Below are 19,486 nucleotides of genomic sequence, written 5' to 3'. Positions count from 1 at the left end.
TTTCCAACAAAAGATACTGGAACAATTTTACATTTATATGCAAAAAAGTGCACTTCAATTTACTACTTACGTCATATACAAAATCAACTCCAAACGGATCATAGACTAAATGTAAAAATCTACAATTACAGAACTACCAGAGGAAAAAAAGAACCTTAGTGGCTTTCAATTAGGCAAAGATATCTTAGACATAACAAAAAAAGAATTATACACAAAGGAATAAACAGTTAAATTGGATTTTATCAAAATCTAAAACTTCTCTTAATTAACTAAAAGCAACACTGTTAAGAGAATGAAAAGAGCCACAGAACAGGAGAAAATATTTGGAAATCATATCTGATAAAGGATTTGTATCCAGAAAACATGGAGAAATTTCAAAATTTAATAGTAACAAACAACCCAATTAAAAAAAAATGCATTAGGGATTTCAACAGACACTTCGCCCAAGAAAATAGAGGAATAGTAAATAAACATATGAAAAAATGCTCATCATCAGTCATTAGAAAAATGCAAAATAAAACCACAATGAGATACCACTGCACACTTGCTAGAATGACTAAATTAAAAACACTGACAACACCATGTGTGAGCGAGGGTGTGAAGGAACTGGAACTCTCCTGTAACACTCGTGGGAATGTAAAATGGCACCACACTTTGGGAAACAGTTTGTCAATTTATTGTAAAGGTAAATGTACGATCCAGGCATTTTATTCAAACGTATTTACCCAAGAGAAATGAAAGCCTTTTAGCGTTCTTTCAAACATCTATACGTGAATGTTCATAGTAGCTATATTTGTAATTGCCTAAAACAGGAAACCCAAGTGTCCACACCACTCAGTGATAATAAGCAACAAATTCTTGGTACACGATAACGTACGCTATGGATGAATCTTGAAATAATTTTGCTGAGTGAAGAAGCCCCCCCGCCAAAAAAAAAAGGCATACTGTTTGATTTCATTTATGTAAAACTCTAGGATATGCAAACTAACATAGTGACGAGGAGCAGACTGGTGGTTATTAGGGGGATGGGAGAGAAGGAATAAAAGGGCATGAAAATAACAACCAAATACATCAAACAACCCAATTCAAAAGAAAGAAGGCACCTGGAATCTAAAGAATAGAATAAATGAGCAAACTAATCAGCAACAGTCTCAGAGATACAGAGGAAAAACTGAGGGTTGCTAGATGGGAGGGGGGTGGGGATGAGGGAGAAGGGGAGGGGATTAGAAAACACAATCGGTAACCACAAGATTTCCACAGGGATACGAAAGACAGTTTGGGGAATATAATCAATAATGTTGTAAAGATTTTGTAGGGTGTCTTATTAGGGAGACCACTTCATGGGCAGTGTAGATGCCTGACCACTGCACTGTACACCAGAAGCTGAATAACATTGAATGTCAACTATATATATAGTCACAGGATGTGGAGCACAGCATATGAATAGCGTCAATGGAACTGTAACAGCTATATACGATGTCAGAGGGGTAGTAGATTGGGGGAGGAGAGTTACCACTTTGTGAGGGGTGTAAATGTCTAACTAGTACATTGTTTTGTACACCTGAAACTAATAAAAAAAGAGGGGAAAAAAAAGAACGAAGACACCCTGGATTTCTACAGGTGCTTTTATCTGAATAAGACTAGGAAGCAGCTTTTGTTTGTGATAAGCTTTGGTCTGGGTGTAGTGTTTACACTTTCTCTAAATATTTTCCCTTGGGTACTTTTTAAAGATAGCATAGGATTAAATAGCGCTCACTAATATATCATGGCAACTGGCAAACACACAGAGGTAAACACGAAGCAAGCCATTCACACTTCCAGGCATCTAGCTGACATCCAAGCAGCAGCTACACAGAGAGAAAGCATTACAAGAAAACAGTGACAGCTTTTTAAGAACTGGGAAATGAGAAAGGTTAACAAAATATGTTTCCGAAAAAATCTTATTCGTGTTTCCATAAAATAAATTCTAAAATGTGCATAACGGAATGAGAAGGAAGGAAACAGTCACGTTTCGTGCTCGACAGTTTTACACCTGAGTTTTACGTATACATTTACAGCTTTACAACGCTCAAGTAAAGCCACAAGGGAAAAACATGAAAGGTATGTTCTTCTCTGTAAGTCAATTTATCATCACATGTGCTCTCATTTCCTTCCACCCATTCATCTTTTCACGTTGCCAAGAACAGCCCTGGGAATAATCACCTCCCATGCCGAACACTAGGATGTGATAATTGGCTTCTGATGATGGGAAATGACATTTTTAAACAGTCACTTTCAACTTTGTACCATATATTTCATCTTTAACCATGTATATACTGCTTTAACACCCATATTTTAAAAGGGGTTAGGGAATATATGTGGAAGATGGCCCAAGAGCCAGCATTAAATTCATCAAAAACTTTGTACTGGTTTAAAAACACACAGCACCCCATTAGGTCACGTGTCACTTATGTTAACAGTGATCTTAAAATACAAGGCCTAGCAAAAGGTCTATCTGTCTATCAAAAGGACTGCCTGGTTAATATGAGTAAAGGTTTGAGTTTTTGAAATATCATAATACTAAGAAATCTAAAGAAAATAAATAATTCTTTGTTGTAGTGAGAAACACACACCATGTGTCATTTGTGTGCGAGATGCAGGTACTACTTTATAGAAAGTGGTAACATATGTGAAGGACCAATTTGGACATTCACATATTGCTTATTACAAGCTCATACTACTGCAAAACACCCAAGGAATGTGTCCATTTGATACCGACACACTCCCACCCATGACACGTCTCCACCACTTGGGGAGACCGCAGCCATGCCATCACACCGTGTGTGGCTGATTATTTCTGCCTCCCCTCAACCAACTCCACACAAAGTTAAAAAGGAGAGAGGTGAGCAAAAGCACATATTGCCCCTGTAGCCCAGCAGCCCTGAGGGCTGGCCCACTCACAGGCAAGCAGTCATTTGCAGAACTGTTTGCTCAGGACCGCTAAAACACAAAAGAAAAGTTATCTTAGGAAAGCAACCACCCTTCCACACCTGTGCAGAGGGAGGCATGTGCAAAGATGCAAGAGAAGCTGTGTTTGTAATGAAGAAAAATCAGAAACAACCTACGTGGCGAGCAATGGGGATTTATTAAAAACTCTGTGGCAATCCCCAGTGGATTAAAATGCAGGAGTTAAAAGAAATGAGCTGGAGCCATAGGGAAGGATAGGGCTGGACCTCCGGAGCTTTATAGCGTAAAAAAAGAGGTATGTCAAATAACATATACACTTTGATGCCACTTGTGGGGAGAAAAATCCCACCCCAAACACATTTCCTGTGCAGAAACATGGATCAACACAAAGGAAAAGAAAAAGGTATGGAGAGATCTAAAATAAACTCGTAATAGTGGTCCCTTGAAAGAGGAGGGGAGGGAGGGAAAGAGGGAAGTGACAGCTGGGAGATTAGGGTCCTCTGCTAACTGCAGAACAATAAGTAGTAATTTCATTCTGTTACTGTCTACCACTTTCTATATACACGAAGCTGTTGTCAACTCTGCACGTACCTCAGCTAATCTGGTTGACCTTTTTAGAGTTTCTCTGAAAGAAACAAAAGGGAAAAAGGAAAGAACAAAACTTTGTATTATTCATAGCTGCCCACTGGATCTTATTCTGTCTTGGGAATGAACCAATTGAAACATACTTTCCAAGGTTGGAGGTTCTAAGATTGACTCGACTGAGGTGATACCAGGGCATCTGAACCACTGTCATTTTTCTGCAGAAAAAATTTCCTTTTTGTCTTGACAACATTTTGTGTGTGGCTGGCATGATCTGTTCACAGCGATGACACAATAATTGCCTAAGCTGGACACCTTTACTTCTTCTGAATCTCGTCAGAGCAATTCTCAGGCAACACGTCTTGCTTCCCTCCTCAACTTGGGGTGTCCTATGGGGGGGCCCACACAATTCCCACACGTATCAGGGATCTGTGCTTGGATGGCGTGCCAAAAGGCGGTGAACACAGCTACCACAAACACTCCAGCTACTCTTCCACTGAAAATCACGGGAACCCACATAATGAAATGCCAAAGAAAGGAATTTAGACTCCAAGACCCACAGGCCCCAACAACAAACGACTGAAATATTCAGGGACAGGAGGGCTCAATAGTGTTAAGACAACAAGTTCCCCCCAACTCATCTATAGAGTCAAGGCAACCCCCATCAAAATTCAGCAGGCATTTTGTAGAAAGTGATGAAACGAGTCTAAAACTCGTATGGAAACGCCAAGGCCGAGAACAGGCAAACCAGTTTTGTAAAAGAAGGACCAAGTTGGAGGATTCACAATACTTGATTTCAATACTCCCCACAAAATACAATAATCGAGACTGTGGTGATTGGTATAAAGATAGACATGCAGATCAGGGGAACACGAGACGAACTGCAGACACAGCCCCCACAGACGCAGTCAGCTGCAAGTGAACGAAGGTACGGACAGGAGGTGACCACGTCAGCAAACGGTGCTGGACAGCCACCTGGGGGAAAAAGAATGGCAAGCCCAACTGGAAACCACACACGAAAGTGAACTCCCAAATGGATCCCAGACCTAAACATAAAGGCTAAAATGATCAAAATTCTAGGAGCAAACCTTCGCGACCTAGGTAGACAAAGATGTCTTAGGACACACAAAGCATGGCACACAGAAGAAAAGCACGAATAACCTGGACTTCATCAAAATTAAGCAACTTCACTACTCTGACACTGCTAAGGCAAGCCACAGAGGAGAAAATATTCACAATACACCTATCTGATGAAAGACTTCTATCTGGAATATATACCAAACCCCGAGGGTCGATAATAGGAAGACAGACAAGCTATAAAAGGGGGCAAAAATTGTTACTTCACACAAGATGTAACAAACAGCGACCAAGTACATGGAAAGGTGCTTCCCACCAGCAGTCCTGAGAAAAATGCAAATTAAAACACACTCACTAGAAGAGCTCAAACTAAAAAGACAGGACAGGAAAGTGTGAAGTCGTCAGAAGTCCTCTTTCTGATGGAAGGAACAATGGCACCACATCACGTGGCTCCGGGGTCCCCTACCCCCCCCACCGTGTCCTACACACGCTCAATTCTCAGCTTTATATACCCTGCCTGGCTGGTCCCTCCAAGCATTTGAGGTGCCCAGGCCGCTTGAAATCATTGAGGGGCTGTGTTTTCTGTCTCTGGTCCTGGGTTCAAAACAATCCATTTGCTGAAATGCTATGATTATCAGCTAAGTAACTTTCCTGAGGTAAAGCCTTGACTTAGGTAATTATTAACAGTAAAAAGCCTGCTGCCATTATCTTCAGGTGGCATAAATATCCAAGCCTGGAGGTTGCTGTTTCCCCCTCTTCCTCACACAAATGAATTTCCCCAAGAATACTTTAGAGCAGGGGTTGTTCAAGTGAGGGCCTGAACCAGCCACATCAGTGTGACCTGGGAGGTTAGGAAGGCAGAACCTCAGGCCCAGCCCAGACCTCCCTGCTCAGTCTGCATCTTCATGAGATGAGCAGCTGCGAGACACAGAAGCCCTGTGAGGCCGCAGATAAGGCGCCTTTGAGGTAACACAGGTGAAAGCCCCTCACAGCTAAAATGGATGCAATCCTTGTTCTGTGGAGGCAGCAGGCAGGGACTAGGGTGGCCAGGGCCGGGGCACTGGCTGCAGCAGGAGTCGCCCCTGCAAAAGGTTGAGTGTCTCGGAGACATCTTCCTTATTTTTTCAAGCAACCTCAGCTGTGGCTAAACAATTAGGATCTCAGAGATATAGAGAAAAAACCTGAGGGTTGCTAGATGGGAGGGGGGTGGGGAAGAGGGAGAAGGAGAGGGGATTAGAAAGCACAAATTGGTAACTACAATATTGCCACAGGGATACGAAAGACAGTTTGGGGAATATAATCAATAATGTGTAAAGATTTTGTAACTTGTCAGATGGGCACTTGACTCATTATGGAGACCACGTCATGGACGATGTAGATGCCTGCCCACTGCAGTGTACACCTGAAGCTAAATAATAAATGTCAGCTATAATTTAATATACATATAGTCACAGCATACAAATAGAGTCAACGGAACTGTAAGAGTTATATACGATGTCAGAGGGGTAGCACATTGGGGAGGGGGATTATCACTTTGTGAGGAGCATAAATGTCATAATAAATTGTTTTGTACACCTAAAACTAATAAAAAAACAGGAGAGCCAATTACAGACCTTACAAAGTGAGGTTTAGTGTACCTCATATATCATTTCCTAAGGTATATAAATCTCTAATCACTGTGTTGTACACCTGAAACTAATATTGTATGTCAATTATAACTGGAAACATAAATATTAAAAAAATAGAGGAAAAAAAAAGATACTGTATCTCAGTGGGGTTTCGGCGAGTCACGGACCACAGGACGAGAACCAAGGAAGTAAAAATCACTTCAAACCTAAGACCTACAGGAGGCCAGTTTGCAAACCTGAAAAAAACTTGTGACATCCTTTCCCCAGAGACACACACATTCATTTCACATACTCTTGGGGAATTCACAGATTTCCTGGTCTTGAGTTTAGGTTAGGAATTCCTGCTTTGGAGACAGGCACACAGAAACAGAGGTGCAGAGAGAAAAACAAAACAAACAAAAACCAAACCCACCAGATCTGAGACTAGTATATTTTTTCTAAAATGGAAATAAGTGATGAAGTCTCAACACAAAAGAAATATAAATGCTTATAAATTGTTCAGATTTAGGCAACTTAATCATACAGATGAAACAAAAAGATCAAAAGTATTCTATCATGTCACCTGGCCTTGTCACCAGATTAGTTTTGACATTTTTTCACTTAAAAAGTCACCTTTCCACACTCCTCAAAGTACCATCTGCTTTACTCAATTCTGGTTTCTCGCCCTAACATTTGGGAAGCCTGGGATCCAGCCACAATTATTTGTGCCATCAGGACCCACCTGCCCCAGGGACTCTGTAAGGGCACAGGAAATGTTTCCTTCTGTAAGGGTGAACAACGGACAGCTCCTTATCACCGAGAAGTTGAAAGTTTCTGCCTGATTGGGGAACGGTTTATAAGAAGTTCAATGCCAGGGCTGTCCTGGCACTGTGATTGGTGGGCACCGGCCAAGGAGCTGCCCCAGAACCACATGGAAGGACCACGTTGAAAAGAATTTCACATGTTAATTCCTTCTGTAATACTTTTTAAGGACCTACCTTGTGCAGCATCACTCCAAAACGCCGGGGCCAGGACAGGCAGACCTTCCATCCTGGTGTCCAAGACCTGTGGCTTCCCCGGGCTCCTTACACCTGTAAGATAAATAGGGTCAGACCACCCAGCACCTGAGGGCTCATAGAAGGTTGGATGGTCAGCCTCTCTCAGGCCTCCCACACCTGGCCCTGGATCCTTTGGCATCCCACCTGCCCACCAAGGTACAGATGCACCTGTATCATTCAATTCCCTCCTTCCCTCCCTCCTAAGACAAAGCTGAGAAAAGCACCTGTTAGACTCTGATTCCCATTCCACCTGCCAGTGAATTCTGGGCTTAGCTCCCATGTGATTGTCTCTCATTTTGCTAATTTCTTTCACTTTTTATAAGCCACTGTCACTTTTGCACAATAATTCCAACAACTCAATGAACACCAAAAAAGGAGGGGGACAATGAAACCAATTTTATCATCAACTAGTCGGAAGCAGTGTTCGGTAATACATGTTTTAATTTTGAAAATGTTCTTCAGTTTTTTTTATTAGGGAGCTGCAGTGAGGTTTGCATGCAGATAATCAAGCACTGTGGGTGCAAGGTCTCAGGGCTCCTGTCCCAGTCAGTGCCTGAGGGTAAATAGCGGGGCCTTTTCCACTCACTTGCCCAAACCTTGACGTTTAAAGCAACTTGGTGAACACAACTCCCTGGCCTTAAGTTTGCTATTTGCCTACATACCTGCCAGGTCGGCTGTGGACATTCTCAATATTTGTCTCCATATACCCTACAAGCATCACTGGTGCCAGGCGGCAAAGACACACGTAGCAGAATGTTCTGTGCCGCAAAAAAGCTGCACATAACTCAAGGTCTACCTGACTGAATCAATTGTGATACAGCCACTGAATAGAAAACCAGGCAGCTAAAAAAGAGAATACAGTCATTTATGCATAATATTATAGTATATTCTGCAGTTTAATTTACCACACAATATTGTAAGATTCTACCTCACATTAATAATAGGTTATTAATTATATTGATTAAATATGTATTATTGTGATATTGTATTATGTACCCCAAGCCATTGTATTAGTTAACACATCATATATTAACTCATAAAAGCTCAAAGTACAGAGGACTATAAAGCCATCCCATTTGCTAAAATATGAAAGGGCACGTTTGAATCTATAAACAGGCAGGTGGCTTCAATTATCGGGAGCGGAGGGACTCAGCCGTTCCCGCGCCTCAGCGTCACCTGGAGGACTCGTTAAAACCCGGATTGCCGGGCTCCACTCGCAGGGCTAACTGGGCAGGTCTGGGTGCGCGGGAGGAGCCGCATTTCTCACCAGCTCCCAGGTGAGGCTGCCGGTTCCGGGACCCGCACCCACCCCGGGCGACACGGGCAACGTGGGAGCAGAGGGGCTTTGGGGTTTTCATTTCAGAAGACTTACGTATTCATTCCACAACGCGTGCAGAGTGCCTGCTCGGGCGGAGCACGCCACCCTTCCTCCGCCTATAGGGAGCGTCGTCCAGAAGGGGAAACTGAGGCTCCGAGTCCGGTCGTCCGAGGTTGTGCAGAGATTCCGGCAGACCTGGGTTTCGAACACCAGGCTCTGAGACGTCGGCGAGCGTCCCTCCCGCTCCCGAGTTCCAGACACGCCTCCTGACAAGGCCATGGGGCTTCCAGGGACTCCGCGCCCCGGCAAGCGGCGGCCGAGGGACCCGCAGGCCGGGCAGGCCGCCCGGAGCTTGAGACAAGTGGCCGGCGTGCGGCCCCCGGAGCCCCGCCTTATATCCCGGCCGCGGCGAGGGGGCGGGGCCGCGACGCGCTCACTTTCGTGCGCGTGCACGCCGGGCGAGCTCACGGGAGCGGCGCCAAGATAGAGGCTCGCGGAGCCGCCATTCTAACGCAGGCGCGGTGGCCAAGTGGTAAGGCGTCGGTCTCGTAAACCGAAGATCACGGGTTCGAACCCCGTCCGTGCCTGCCACTTAGGTCTTCCTCGCAGGGAAGGGAGACTTTTTAGGGGTGACACTACTTTTCCAAAGTGTTCATCAGTATGCTGCACACCCTTGGATTCCGCGTTCAGGCCCGAGCCGACCCCGAGCTCTAGCGGACCAACTGTTTTCACTCAGTTTAGGTTCAAAGTCTCCCGCCCTCGCGGTCTGGGTGTCCCAGCCAGCGCACCACAAATTTACCACGCGGGACACTGCACCCTACGGAGGTCCCTGGGCACCTGGTGGTCTGGGGAGAGGGGAGGGTGGAGGGCTCCGGGTGCGCGGGGCTCGCAAACTCCAGTGTCCCAGGGGCCACCTGGAAACAGTGCACCCCGCGAATGCCCATCACCTTCGGGCAAGACACTGAAGAGCCCCTAAGTATTTTTTTGCACACTAAAGTCCAATTTTGTCCTCTAAAGATAGAACTCTGTTGCCTGACACCGGGCCCACACCCAGAGTCAGCTGGCGTCTGGCTTGCTATTTTTAAAAGGAAATCCATTGTAGCTAGTGCGTTCGAGAGAGGAAATCCTGCCCAGATTTGGAGCAGCTCTGACATAAAAACAGAACTCTCTCTCTCTCTCCCCCCCCCCTCTGGGACTCCGTTTGCCCCTCTGTAAAATGGGTCTCTGGCCAGCGCTGGCGTTGGTAAAGCAGCTGCCAGAGTGACAGGCCTCAGTAAATGGAGCTACCGTCCAATGACACTTGTCTCCCTTTGCACCCTGAAAGGATGCAGGGGCCTCCTGAATGCATTGAAAGAGATTATGCCACGACGTCAGTCTCCAGGAGCTGGGGTGTTGCAGTATCTGAAAACCTGTATCAGCCCAAGATTCCTAATTGAAGGAAGCACTCATGGTGTGCCTGGTGTATGCTGAGGGGAGCCGGATCTGGGGGTTCCTCAGTGAATCAGCCAGATCAGGGAGGGCTATCTCTGACAGAGAGGAGAAGATGGACGTGATGGGGGCCCAGAGCCTGGCACGGTGGCCAGGGGGTTAGAGTCCCAATTCTAACACTCGAGGCTCATCAGCACCTCTGGAGAGCTTGTTGAAACACCTCCAGAGCAGCTGCATTCAGTTAATCTGAGCTGGGGCCTGACATGTGCATGTCTAACTACCTCCCAGGTGGTGCTGACTCCGCTACTGCCCAACCACACTGAGACCACTCTTCCGGAGACAGCCAGATTCTAAAGCCGCATTCTAAACCCGGGAGCACATCTTTGCATGTATATACATATGTAAGATAACACATATAAAAACAGTGAATGGGGGTGGGGGGCCGGATGGCTCAGTTGGTTAAAGCGCGAGCTCTGAACAACCCTGAGCTCTGAACAACAGCGTTGCCGATTCGATTCCCACATGGGCCAGTGAGCTGCGCCCTCCACAACTAAATTGAAGACAACGACTTGCAGCTGATGGGCCCTGGAGAAACACTCTGTTCCCCAATATTCCACAATAAAAAAATTTTTTTAATTAAAAAAAAACCTGAATGAACGAATGCCAGTGCTTCTCATACTCAACACGCGTTAAAAAGCAGATTCTGACTCTGTTATCTGGTGTGGCTGTTGCCTGCCCTCCCTGAGTAACCAGGGGACAAAAGGATCCACACCAAAATAACAGTTGTTGTCTCTCCCAAGGGAAGTAGCGTAGGGGAACTATTCAAAGGACTCCACTTCTTACCCTGTAAACTTGCATATTGTTTGGATTTCCTACAAGATGACTGTATCACATGCGTAATTTTTTCCCCCAGAATCACCTACAAAGCCCACAAACACAAAGACAACCTATTAGAATCATTCAGAATTAAGACAAAGAAATGACTGAGTGATCTCTTCTCTCCACTGCGGAGTCCACTCATTTATCTTATAAGATGTGCCGCAAAAGAACACTTACATGCCTCCCATTAAAAAATAAAAAGGACCACACTGCCCCCCACAGGTAGGCCAGAATCTGGGGAGCTTGTCCACACAGATTTTCCTGTCCTCCCCAAAGAGTGAAGCAGCACTCCCCTGTGACATCATCCTAGGAAAGAGCCTACTGTCATCACCCCCACCACTGCGCCCACCCCACCCAGGGCACCTCACATCCTGCCCAGGTGAAGAATGGACTTTAGAAAAAAATAGTTTACATAATGTACTGTAGGTACCATTAATGCCCCCCTGCCACATTGCACAAAATATCTAAGGATATTCATGTGTGGAGAATTACTTGCTGTTCTGTTTTGTTTTTAAGCCTGGAAGATTACACATGAATCCCTAAACTGTCACCTGTGGTTGAAATCTGGGGGTGCCACGAAGCTGTAAAACCATTTTGCACAGGCTGGAGAATCAGACACTACTGAGCAAAATCCTGAATTCTGGTCCTGTTGGCACTTAAAGGGGTAAAGTGTCTAAATAAGCAAGACGTTTTATGTTGATTTAAGCCACTTGCGTTTATGAACACCGGGAGTGCCAAAAAAAATGTATACAAGTGGACACTTTGGTCAATGTTGCTCAAACAGTAGCTTGCCGTAATCAGAAGTGTCTGGACGCTGATGGTAACCACTTTGAGCACCTCCTGTAATTGCAGAAGTCAAATGTGACTTGTATTCATCTTTTGTTAATGGTATATATTGAGTATTACAACTTCAATACAGTTTTCCTTTCTTAAAATGTGTATACTTATTTTTGGCACCCTCTGTATATAAAGCTATGTTTGGATTTCTGTGACTTTGTATGAAATTCATGTCTGAAAGTCACCTTGAAGTTGGCAGTCTTTGTTCTGTGAAGAATCACTGTCTGGTCTCCTTTAAATATGTAAAGGGAAGCCAAGGCCCTCCATGCGGGAGTTGGGAGGAGAGGCAGGTGTAACTGAGCCTAGAGAGACCCTCTGAGATTTCACTGTGCAAACTTGACTAGTGGGGAGAAAAAGTGGATTTGCATCAGAAGCCCAGGGCTTTCTGAGAAAGAAGAAATTAAACTCTTCCAGCCCACATCCTTGTTATTCAAAGTTAGAGAGACCTGTAAGGATAGATCATGATGGCTAGTGGCAGTTAGAGCACGAGCTCTGAACAACAGGGCTGCCAGTTCGATTCCCACATGGGCCAGTGAGCTGTGCCCTCCACAACTAGATTGAAGACAATAAGCTGCCGCTGAGCTGCCGGAGGGGTGGCCAGATGGTTCAGATGGTTAGGGCACAAGCTCTTAACACACAATAAGGTTGCTGGTTCAATTTCCACATGGGATGGTGGGCTGCGTCCCCTGCAACTAAAGACTGAAAATGGCGACTGGACTTGGGAGTTGAGCTGCGCCCTCCACAACTAGATTGAAGGATAACGACTTGGAGCTGATGGGCCCTGGAGAAACACATTGTTCCCCAATATTCCCCAATTAAAAAAAAAAAAAAAAAGGTTTAATAAGACTTTTGAAACCGTAGACGGAGGGAAGGGCTGTGTGTCAATGGAGGGAAGGGCTGTGTGTCAACAGAGGCTGCACAGCAGCAAGTTTCAACAATGCCACTATGTGGCAGCATGAAGCAAGAGCAGCATTACATCGATTCTTTGTCCACATCCTTAAGGAACAGGAGGGAGCCATGGACCCACCACTGACCCTCTCTGTGCCTCAGTTTCTCCCATTCTAAAATTGGAATGACACACATTCACTGGCTTCCCCTCTCATGCAGTTGTCCTGACGACAACCTTGTACACATCCACTGGCCGGGATGTCAATGCTGAGCCATCCACATCATGGCATCATGGGTAGCCATTAAAACAGAATGATTTATTGATCTAAGAGGTGATAATGCAATGCCATTAAATGAGAAAAGTTGATGTTCTGCTTTTCAGTTTTTGTTTTGTTGCTTTATTCAGGTATAATTCATACACATTAAATATTGCACATATTTAATGTATATAATTTAATGAGTTTGGACGTAAGCATACACCTGGGATACCATGATAACAGACACATCCACCCCCTCCGCGTTTCCTGCATCCCTTTGCTCTTTCTGCATGTGATAGGACCCTTAACATGGCATCTACCAGATTTGTTAACTAAAGGTACCGAGCTGTCGGGCCAATGTCTAGAGTTTATTCATCTTGTAAAACAGTAACTTTAGTTGATGTCATTTTTGTAAAAATAAATAAGCATATTTATCAATACATGTATGGATGTATATATTGGTTTCTCAGAATGAGAAGAAAGTCCACACCCCACGCGGAAGTTTCCACATCATGCGACTGACGATGAATACCCCCAGGTGGGGTGAGAGGTAGGGAGGAATTGCAGAGACAATTACTAATTTTTCCCTTAAGAGCGTAGCATCGGAAAGGGAATCTATGTTACACTTGGATTCACTGTTTTGCAGCAAAAACTTACAAAGCTAACAACAGAAAAAAGAGAAAATGTAAAGAGTAAACAGATGTCAGGGCTCTGGAGAGCACACGCATTAACACAGAGCTGGCACTGCCTGGGTAAGATGCCAAGTTTGCAGTGGAAACGCTTGCTCTTGTCGTCTGGACTGACCCTCTCCAAGGAGAGGCCTCCAAGCCAGTGCCCTGGCACGTCTCCCATCTGGGCTGACGTCACGCTCTTGGAAAACCTACATTAAAGGATAAAAAATGGGGCTCTTAATAAGAGAGTGAGTGGTTTGTAGTCGTGCATGAGCTGAGAACCACATTTCAAAACCAGAAGCGTATTTCAGGCATGAGTAGCACTTAAGAGAAAATATTGTGGCAGGCCCCTGGAAGCAGCAGACGTTGTTTATGTCACATCAACTGGAGTTTTGCTCAGCAAATCACCAGGCTGGCACATGACGAACATTTCCCGAGACTGTGTTCCCTTCGGCCCCTAGCCCTGCCCTTCCAACTCAGGTGAGTGGAGCTGATTTGCACTTCCTGTGGGCAACTCCGGCCCCCAGCCTTTGTTATTCCTTCACTTCCACTTGTTTCTTACTCCTCTGTGCATATGCTGTTCCCTGTGCCTATAATGTCCTTTCTCCACCCTCCTCTTCCAGGAAAACTCCGACTCATGCCACAAAACCTTACCTAACTATTACTAAATTAACTGTGAATTTGAATCCTTCCTCAACCTCTCAGGTGGGGTTGGTTTTTATTACCTCTAGGCACCACCAGCATCTTGTGCGTACTGCTTTCGTAGCACCTATCACAAGCTTATGTGGCCTTGTGTCTCTTAAGAGACCAGAGGTTGAAAGCTCAAATGCCCACAGGGGCCAGATAGATCATGCGAACATATGAAATGAAACCACTGGGCTATAAGACAACACGGACTAGTGGGGACTGAGGAAAAGTTGAGGGAACATGCCTGGTTAAAAGCCACCCCATTTCCGAAAACCCCATGTAGACGAGACCCAGGAATCCTACTGCGAGATGTACATGGTGCAGAAATTCTCATGTGTGTACAGTAAGCCATTCACAGCAGCACTGAAGGGGGTGGGAAACCAAACGGTGGTATGCTCACAGAGTTGAATTAAATTCAGCAGTTTAAATGAATAAACTATAACAACATTGCTTGACATGGGTAAGACTCACAAAATGTGGAACAAAAAAACAAAAAAAGGCAGGCATAGAAAGATGCTACACCACCATACGATTCACACAGAGTCAAGATTATACAAACAACACCTTATTTGTTACTTCTGGCTACGTAGGTAGTAAAAGCACACAACATGCCTGAGAGTGATAAAGTCTACATTCAGGACGGTATAGTCAGTGGGATGACAGACGATGCGCTGAGAAAGGACACAGAAGGGTCTTAGAGCAATCTCGATTTGATTTATGTATTAATTAAGCTGGGTAGTAAGGCACATGGGTGTCTGTTCATTTATTGTAGATCTTTTTTTGGTTGGCCTGAAATATATCATAATTAAAAGCAAAACAAAAAGTGGGTCTAGTGTGGTCTAACCCAATCTTACCACCTAGCACACAGCTTGCACATAAATGACAAGGAAAATACTACTTCCATTTTCCAGATGGAGTAATTGAGAGAAAGAGAAAGGAGGTCTTTTCCCAGGTTCCGGATGGTTTCTTGGTATTTGGGACAGAGTTGGCGAAGCGTGGGCAGATGTAGAAATAGCCCATCACTGGGCCTCCCCCAGAACCAGCCCTCCCTGGCTCAGATTTATGCAACCTTCGCAAAATGTGGCATTCCAAGGCCACACCAGTCCAATATCAGAAAGAAACTGAACAGCTATTTAAATCTCCACTATGGACTCCCAGAAGATATCAGAGGGCGTGTTGGGGGGGCGGGGGGAGGAGCTCCAAAATAACACAACTCAACAGCTCTACAAATTCTCCCACTCTTGTTTCCCCACCGGCCCTGTGTCAGAAGGAACCCGCCTCTGGCCTCTCCCCACACTCTGTCAGCCGGGCTGACTCTCCTCTGTCTGACCAGCCCCGCAATTGTCACATACACAATCTATTCTCTTTGTCAGACTCAATGTATCTCCAACCTGTCTAGGTTCCTTTGGACTGGTCCCCTCAACCATCATCCTTAAGGGCATACCAAGACCTTGCTCTTCAGGCTAAGAGACAATTCTTCTGAGTCTTTGGGGAGAGGCTGTGGGTATTCAGAGACTGCTTTCTTCCCTTCCACAACCCTGGCCACTCTCACAGACATGAACCAATAACTGTTCGCCCTCCCACACCCCCTGTTCCAAACTGGGAGGGTGACCCACTGCCCCGGCTCATCTGGGACTGACCCCGTTTTATCACTGAAAGTCTGATGACCCTGGAAACCCCTCAGTTCCTCACGACACAGATGAAGCTAGTTTGAATGTCATCTCAGGGACTCTCTTAAGGGCTTGGGGACAGGTCACCACAGCTCTCATCACTCCTGTTAGGAATGACCGCCAGCCTCTGACCACCCAGGAAGGCCCTGCCCATGCTGGACCCTCATGCCCCATAGTTTTTCCCTGACGAGTGCCTCAAGCTTGAGTCTTTCACACCCCACCTTCCAGATTTCTGCCATCTCATATACCTCCTGCAGTATATTCCACCAGTATTTTTATTTAACTTAACTCGCTTTTATAACCTGGACCATTTTATTTTGAAAGGAAATGTTCTATCAAGTCCACAAATGGAAAGAGAGCACCATCTGCCATAAATAGATGATTATTTCAAAATGCAACAAAAACAAAAAGGTGCAAACATATTCCGTCCCGATGCTACCGATGAAATGCTCTAAGCCGGAAGCCTGGGTTCCCTTCCTTAACAGGAGTTTAGTAAGTGTTGGGAAAGGGTTAAACACAGAGAAGCACACAAACGAGACTTTCTCCTTCACGAGGTGAGGAGGAAAATAAGAAAAGTGAAAAGGGAATACATTTTTACTAGGCTTTTCAGAGCTACCTAACGCCTTCTCTAGCAGGATCAAAAACTGACCCTGTCCCACCATTCGGCCCCGTGCGTTAGGGCTGGGTCTCCCCAGTGACCCTGCAGTTGGCAGCAAACCTTCCACCCCCTGATCACTCAGTGGTCTCAGCCGCTGGGCCGTGACCACCAGCCAGTATCTACTGTGAACTCTCTGGGTGCTGAGCCCTGGGAAAGAGCCTTCACACGTCCAGTCATCGAACCGTTCGGCGACAACCACAGCAATCCAAGTGGCAGTTCCGTGCACAGCTGAGGAAACTGAAGCTCTGAGCGATCACCGGGCTGCCGAAGTTCACACGGCTAAGGAGTGGCGGAGCCCGGGCTCAGACCCACACACCTGTTCATCTTGTGGTCAGTGTCACACCTGGATTGCTGTATCCCCAAGGAGCCCATGGAGATCCAGACCCTGGATGGGACCACACTGACACTTGCACATTGCACCCTCCAGGGGTAGACACTGGGTCATTTCTATTCTAGGCCATGAAGGTCAGGGCTGGCCAAACTGACCTCAGCTCTGCCTTGGAGGAAGAAATAATTTTAAATCGACGGGTCAAAACCCAAATACATAGATGGCCAGGCAGGTGAACATATGACTCCAGCCAGGCAGGGACTACACTCTTACCAATTTGGATACTTTATTCTATGAATGCAAGGAATAGGAGCTCCTCTGGCTCAAAACTGGCTTAACCAGTAAGGGAATTTAGTACACATTGATCGGGACGTCTGGAGGTAGCGAGGGTTTCTGGACTGGTTGTAAGCAACTCCACCAGGCCACCAGGGACTCAGGTTCCTTCCATCTCTCGTCTCTGCCATCACCATGTTGGCTTCACCGCAAGGCTGGTCCCAATATGGCTGCTACAGTTCCAGACATCACATCCAAATTCATCCTGTCTCATTGGTTGGGACTGTACCACATGACCATTCCTCAACCAATGACCGGTGGTTTCCCCTGAGCCAAATGGCTGTGCTGGGGAAATGAGAGGAAGGACATGAGAAGAATAGAACTTCCATGACCAAGTAGAGAAAGCATGTCGGGCAGCCACTTGAAACAGAGACACTGGTGCTTATAAGCCTCTGTGTTCTTCTGTTCCTCCTGGGCCCCGAGCCAGGCACCACATTTCACAGCCCCCTTGGGTCCCTGTTGTGCCTCATGACTGGTTCTCACCAACCTGGGACATGTCTTAGCTGATGCAATGAAAAACCGGTCTGTTTTCTCCACATCCTCCTTCACCATCCTCCAGCTCAGTTAGAAAGAAGGAAGTCCTAGGAGATATCAGAGCCACGAAATGGAAGACACCTGGGTTCCTAAATAACTGTGGACACCCCAAACCCCCCCCCCACTACTTGGACTATGATATGAGCAAGAAATAAAATTATAGTGTGGTAAGCCCCTGAAAGCTTGGGATTGTTCATTACAGCAGCTAGCCTTCCCTGACGAATATTCTCTTATCGTCTACTCTGCTCCAACCAGCTGTGGCCCTGTGGGAATGCAGGCCCACTGCTGCCAAATCTTTTGATCATCTGATTTTTTTAAAGAGAAGCCAGAAATCTGGATTTTTTCAAAATGAAATTTCCTGATTTAAAAATGTTGGCAGCCAAATCAAATTTATTATTACAATTTTAAATGCTCTGCAGGCCAAACGCAACACATCTGTGGGCTCCACTTGGCCTGTGGGCTGCCAGTTGCAACCTCTGGTCAAAAAACTCAAAGCCAACAGCATTTACTTGTAAGTTGGCGTTGGTCTGAGAGGTGGTGCTAGGGTCACAGTCACGCGGGTTCCAGACAAGGGTTCCATGCTGATGGACATGTGGACCAACTCTTCCATTTCCCCTGGGGCTGGATGTGTGAGGCATTCTTCTAGTTTCGCGACACAATTTGGCCGCCCTGCTGAAACTCCAAGAAGCCAAGTCTGCATTTGTAGGTGACCAGGTCCAGTCGGGCCAGACTGGGTCACCCTCTCAGACCACAGTGCCACTTCCACTTTGATTCCACTGGGCTGAGGAGCAAGAACGAACCTGACGCCAGGGACACCAACCACATCTTACAGGAGAGAAGGGAGAACACCTCGCACTTGTAAATCTGTTTGTAGCATCCACAGGCCTGAACGGTTCATCACCCCCATTTAATGGCTCATGATAATGGCTACAATTTATTGAGCACTTAGTATGTGCCAGACCCTGACAAAGACTCTGTGTGAAGTGGCAGTTTGATCCTTTTCACATCCCTGCTGCTGCCAGTGAGGGCGGAGGGTCTGTCCCAGCTCATCGACCGATCTTTCGCTTCTCTTTCATTGCAAAGCCTTTCTCAACCAGCCTTTTGAGTGCCTGGGTCATGAGAACCTGAGCAGGTGAGGGTCTTGTTCCCAGGCCACTGGTCTCACCACATGACCGGCTGTCTTCTGTCCACCTAGGACCTGGAGTTCTCTGCCTCCTGGGAGTCTTGATGTCCTCACAAACGGGATGTCACTACAATTCCAGCCCCACAATCTCTCTTCCAGTACTTTTGCTTCCTTCTTTTATTCATTTTTGAACAAACCTTTACTTGCCGTAGCATGTGCCAGACAGGACAGGGTAACAGGGCTACAGGACACGAGCGAGTTTCTTATTTCATAAAGGAACTCAAGGCTGTAGGCCCACAGGGACCTGTGGCTCTGGGTGGTCTTCAGGAAACCCAGGCAGGCCAGGAACTCTCTCCGCCTGCCACTGCGGAGCCCGAGGTCTCTGTTCCTTCCAGGGAGCAGACACCACTAGGCAGGAGGGCAGGGCAAAATAAAAGGCCTTGGAGTTGTCCCCACACTCAGCATCGTGCCAAGGGTCCGAGGCAAGGGAGGGGTGACCTCTGGTTTTCAGGGTGCTTTGGTCCTAACTTGTGAAGACCACTTGGCCCAAGTCCTCGTACTCAGAAAGATTCGTTTTAGGCTAGATTCTTCACTTTATCTCCAGA

At 46.1% G+C, this 19,486-nt stretch overlaps 1 non-coding gene across 1 annotated transcript; it reads left to right on the top strand.

Annotated features, from left to right (window-relative positions):
• The first annotated feature begins 9,103 nt into the window (after positions 1–9,103).
• On the top strand, positions 9,104–9,175 carry TRNAT-CGU (transfer RNA threonine (anticodon CGU)). Its single transcript has one exon. It is a non-coding gene; the product is annotated as a tRNA-Thr (tRNA).
• Positions 9,176–19,486: the final 10,311 nt, after the last annotated feature.

This window comes from Rhinolophus sinicus, linkage group LG18, assembly GCF_036562045.2.
Source record: "Rhinolophus sinicus isolate RSC01 linkage group LG18, ASM3656204v1, whole genome shotgun sequence".
In the NCBI taxonomy this organism is placed as follows: Eukaryota; Metazoa; Chordata; class Mammalia; order Chiroptera; family Rhinolophidae; genus Rhinolophus; species Rhinolophus sinicus.
This window is presented reverse-complemented; position numbering and strand designations above follow the sequence as displayed.